At 32.4% G+C, this 5,882-nt stretch overlaps 1 long non-coding RNA gene across 1 annotated transcript; it reads right to left on the reverse strand.

The window, feature by feature from the left end:
* Positions 1-287: 287 nt before the first annotated feature.
* LOC148760858 (uncharacterized) lies at positions 288-1,685 on the reverse strand. The gene is made up of 3 exons (XR_016028184.1): positions 1,569-1,685; positions 839-923; positions 288-457 (listed from the first exon to the last, which is right to left on the reverse strand). It is a non-coding gene; the product is annotated as an uncharacterized LOC148760858 (long non-coding RNA).
* Positions 1,686-5,882: the final 4,197 nt, after the last annotated feature.

Consider the following 5,882-nt stretch of genomic DNA (forward strand, 5'->3'; position numbering starts at 1 on the left):
TTATAAAATCCCAGTGAGTAAACAAATACCATCTAAAGTATCTAAAGCTGAGTAAATAGAGACAATTAAAATAAGTCATCATACTGTAATTTCATTACCTTTCAGTTCATTTCAACCAAATAAAATCAATCCATATAAATCGAGTAATCAACTTGGCTTATGAATTTCTTAAAACTTTGGCTCGTGCCAAAACTCATACTCAGAGATACCTTGCGCAAGGCATCCAACCGAGTCCGCCAAGGCTGTTAAAATTTCATATACACTTAAAATATATTTTTAGTTTGAGAAAAATACAGCCGTTCCTTGGCGTTGGTTGAGTTCCCCTTCACGTGGTGGTTTAGCGTGAAGTGAACCCTAAGCTTTACCCCAGGAGATACCCTACGCGCCTCTCCGTTCGAGGTAATAATATAATGGAGTTTACCGTGCCCCTCTAATAGGCTGGTCCACGGAACCCCCTCTGCAGTAAATAATTAATATATAATCCACCAATCAATAAAATTCATTCTAGCATGACATGGCAATTTATTGCAACCTAGCCTCTCAAGGCTAAATACACAATACAAATAATTCTGACACCAAAATCAATTTAGCCATTCATGCTCATATATTGTCATAAGCCATTCAATTTAAACCATAAATTTGCAACACCAGCAGGCAGTCTCCAATTACTCTATTTTCAAAATCAGTATTCGATTTTCCAGAAAATTTATAAAATCATTTTATAAAATCACAATTTCTCCTAAAACATAGCAATTTACCATTTAAACCCATTTTCCATAAAATCACACAGTTGTATAAAACTACTCTAGATAATTAAGATGATAATAAGTTTACTCACAGTATTAGGAGTAGAAATACTCCTATCTTTCGCCCTCGGGTGCAGTCTCTTACCCGAAACAATTGACTCACCACCTATCCATAATCTATGACACAAAATTCAATAAATTGTGTCAATTTATCATAAATTATTTTAAGCTCTTATCCATGCGTATGCACTAGATAGGATTTGAAATGTTTAGACAATCGCTTAATTGCGGTGTCCGACCTAACTCGCCTATACACGGTGTAAAGTCCTAAAATCTCCAATTCGACTCCAATTCCATCCATTTCAATTTCAATTATCCAATTATATCCACAATACCTCAATGACTGTGAATTTGGTCCAATTTATCAGTTCGGACTATAAATTATGCTTTTACCCCTAGTGGGTAAAAATTTCAATTTATTGCACCGAAAATTCCCATTTAATTTCCAACCTCATAATTCATCATTTTTCCACCCAATTCTCTTAAAATAAAGTCAACCTCATCCTCACATACCATTGGCTAGATTCGACCTAGGGAAATTCATGGAGAAGATAAATATTTTTCTTGTTCTTTTACTCATAAACATGCTACACTAACACTAAACACTAACATAGCTCAAAATCAATTTTATCTAACAACTTTCTCTCTCTAAACCCATATGACCAGAATTGAAATCATCCTCAAATCACATGATTCAACCATGGAAAATGATGGGAAATGCATGGGAAAGGTAAAGCACAAGACAAATTTAAGAAATGTTACCTTTTTTCACTTGATTTTTGAATTTTCACCTATTTTCCCTTTAAATTTCTTGGCTAGGGTTTTATTTTCTCCTTTCTCTCTCTTGTTTCTTGCTTGGCCGAATGTTGAAGAAGAAGAATGGGTGGGCTGATTTTTTTTATGCCTTTTTATTGTTTAATGAAATAATATTATTTTATTTATATTTTAAATATTTTATTAATTCATTTTTTTCTAGCCATCCACTTGTCCTACTTTTTCCACCATGCATTCCCTTTGACTTATCCAAGTCTTAAGTGACATTTCCAGAATTTTCCAAAGTTTTGGTGGAGCAATTTTTTCAAAATTACACTTTTGCCCTTGAACTTTTCAAAAATTACATTTTTGCCCCAAAAATTGAAAATTTGTCATAATGCATAATTTTCACTCCTCATACTCATTTTATACTCCAAATAATTAAATTTGATCAAATCCTTTCAAAAATTAATTTTTTTATTTCGAGTGGTAAAATTACCATTTTACCCTTTTACTCCAAATTATACCGAAATTAAAATTTTTCACTTCTAAACTTCAAATCTTACTCCAATAAGTCAAATGGGGCCAAAAATATTTTTTAAAAATTTCCATTTTGTCCCCAAGTGGCAAATGACCATTTTGCCCCTAGATAGCGAAAATTCCGGTTTGACTCCAAATTGATCCTCAAACTCCGAATCACCATATTAAACCATTCTGGGACTTTAAAATTCTTAATTTCATCGTAAATTCTCTATTTGATCTAGTTCGAGGTTTAAATCAACTTTATTGTACGTCTAGGTATAATACCGACTTTTGTAAAATTTTTTCGGGACTCTTTTAGCATGTAAACATGCTATCCATCACATGTATGTCATGACAATTATTTTTATAGAGTCGGGCTTGTCATCTTCTCCCCCACTTGAATCAACCATATGATCTTTCTTCTTGACTGATTTCGACATCCGACTAAATATTAATATTTTAAAAATTTTATCTTGTCTCCTTGGTACCTGAAATACCTTATTATGCCTCACTTGACTTCTGAATCGCCTTTTATCTCACAAATTCTCCTCTGATAAAATTATTATTATTTTATTATTATTTTCTCACTTGCGAAACATTTTATCCTAAACTACTCCTTTCGTCTTTTATCACTTCTAAACATTTTAATTGACCTCAGTTTGCATTTGATCAACTTTATTTATCACCATATCAAAGTATGGGGTATTTCAATCTCCCCCACTTAAATAGAATTCGTCCTCGAATTCCCGTCGATGTTGCGTTATCAATCTCCTTCTATGATCCTACTCCTTGTTCCTTTTATAGGGACATTCAATTTATTTCCCTCGTTCACCTTCAGTTCAATTAAATGCTTTATTTACAGCAATTATCATCCTTTGGAATCAGATCAGTAATACTTTTCACAACCATGATCTCTTATATCTAGACACTAAGCATGCCTTTATCACCATTATTACATTTGAACCATAACTTCATCTCAATTATACCGATTTCGATCACATATCATACTTACTTATGTATACCTATTCATCGTTTTATTAATTTGCTCCATACCAATTTTTTCAACCTTGATTCATCCATCTTATACTGGTCCAAACCCTTCCTTTAATGGAGTTCCATTAAAAACTTAAACAATTCAAGGTTTACTTTCAAAGTCATTCATAACTTTAATCGTTCATTACATGTCTGTTAACACTTTAGCTCACTAACCTCTCTGGACACTATTTCAAAATCTCCCAATTACCGAGAACCATTCTTCACTTCAGTTAGTAAAATTATCAATTTCATATATACATATATACATGCATTTTCAAATGTTAACCTCTCTCTTTATATATAGGAATCCATGTGTTCACATGCCTTGGACTACATTCCCCCATTATTCATCCGTATCCCAATCCTAGTTTCAATATAATAATTCTTATAGTGCATGTCAACCTTCTTATTATACTTGTGTATAACTTCATATCATTCATATCATTTCCAACCATATGTTTGAGTTTCCTTATACTATATATCATTCATCACAATGTCATCTCCATTGAATTATAATCTATTATGCGTGTATGCTTTATAATCCTATTGATGCCTCAAAGATTTATCTTAACTTGATCATTGCATCTCATGCAATACCACAATTCCTAAGAGTCATCCTTTTGTCCTTAATCATCTTTCATACCTCTATATTACCTTGTATCTTTCTTGCATTACGATATTGATTTGTCACTTAAGACTCAAACCCATTTGAATCATGTATGCCTTAAGCATTTTCGAATTCCAATTTCCATAATATATTAGGAAAGTTTGATTATCTGACTTCATTTTCAAGGTCAACTTCTATCATCCTTTGTTCCACTCTTTCATATGAACATAACACCATTCTTCCTTAACTAATTTATAAATTGTACTTGAAATTGTAAAACTTAAAACTAGATTCCCCTCAAGTATTTTTCAATACTAATACTAATATCACTCTCAGCTTGCAGCTTCCTTTTTATAATCACATAACTTAGTGCTTGCTTTAAGGAGATCCAGAGCAAAACTTCTCTTGAGTATTTCCTTGGGAATATCTATCTTAAACTTATGTCTCACAGCATGTGATCCCTTAACTTGTGATTTAGCCGTTAGGCTTCTCAGCAAGTTTTAAAAATTTTACGTTTCATACTTGCTGTGTATGATTATAATCTCTTCTCAAAGATGTTTATGTATTCCTAAAACACTTAATCTTAAAGATATATAAATACGTACTCATCCATTCAATTTCTAACTTATCTTCATAGGTTTCTAGGGTGTCACACAATTAGCCTCATGTTGTTACTAACCCTTGTCATTTTACTGTATCAAAACAGATATTACAAATTCTCGTAATGATATTCTATATAAACTGATTTTCTATACCAGTCTCGTAATTCTTCCTTCACACTTTCATTATTTGGTATCTCATCTCAATATAGTCATTTCAAGAATCTTTCATTTTTTTTTCTTTTAATTATATGCCTATATACAAGGCAATAAAGAAGTTTTTCAATTCATTTGGGTAAATATTCTCCAGAATATTTAAGACTCCCAGATAACAAAACACAATGACCAACAACCAAAATTCAATTTATAAGCTCATTATCGTGTCACTCCCATCTTACTCATGCATCATAGGCGTGAGATATTCGGAGCATTATAGCGTTGAACAATCAATGTTGAAGTACTGTAGCTATTAGAAATTTTCTCATCAAAGCTATTTGTTTGCATTCAAAGTCACCACATCAATCATTCTCAACTAGTGGTTTCCCTTTTAGATATATATCATGAGTTCCATAAGTATAGGTACCTTCTATTTTCTTGTCATACACACTAAGCTAGATTAATACTTTCATCTCATGTCATCTTTTGACGTTTATCAACATTTATAAAATTTCACCTCAAAACATCCTTTCCATACAGTGTAATAAATTCATGATACATATACCACTCTACACATAAGTTGCTTACTATCTACAACTTTTCTCAAATTTATTGTCATCCCTATCCAATTTTCTTCTTTGTCTTATACTCTAGTAATCTTATTGACTTTCGGTATAATTAACTATGAAAATAGCTCAGCTTCCTCCTTACTTTATTCTCACAATCCTTACTGAATCAAAATTTTATATTCCCCATATTCCATAATTTAACTTCATTTGGTTATATTTGTGCCCAACTATTACCTCATAGTGTCATAACATCACTGAATAATCCCCTTCATGCTTAAATTACAATCATTAACGTAATCACATTATCCATTCCGAATGTCATTTATAACCTTATTGCTTCCTTCTATAACCTTCCTCAATAATTATATTACCAATTTATCTCTATCATACTAAAGATTCCCATATATATCCAATTATTTAAACTGCTATTTTACATTTCGTTCGAGTCATACAAAATAAAAGCCACTCCTAACTCCTTTACACAGGTAACTACTACAACTTCCCTTAAACGACACTTGCCTAGATTTATGACAATACAACTTCAACTAAAGTATTAAACATCTTTAGGTTCCTCATTGTCTTGATCCAGGCACATCAATAGATCCTCTTCCTCCTGAGACTTTCTCCTTTGTTCTTCAATCCAGGCTTGTTGTATTCTCCTATATTCTTCATCACTCACCGGTGTAGCATTTCTTCCACAACCGGGAGGAAAATGTCGTACACCTGACACTTTTCTAAGAGGTTTACTTGCCACTGTTACTTTCTCCTTATCTTTTTCTGGTTGTCCCCTTACATTTCTCCCACAGCCTGGTGGAAAGTGTCGGACTACTGTCAC

This window comes from Theobroma cacao, chromosome 9, assembly GCF_053813885.1.
Source record: "Theobroma cacao isolate CCN51 chromosome 9, ASM5381388v1, whole genome shotgun sequence".
Taxonomy (NCBI): Eukaryota; Viridiplantae; Streptophyta; class Magnoliopsida; order Malvales; family Malvaceae; genus Theobroma; species Theobroma cacao.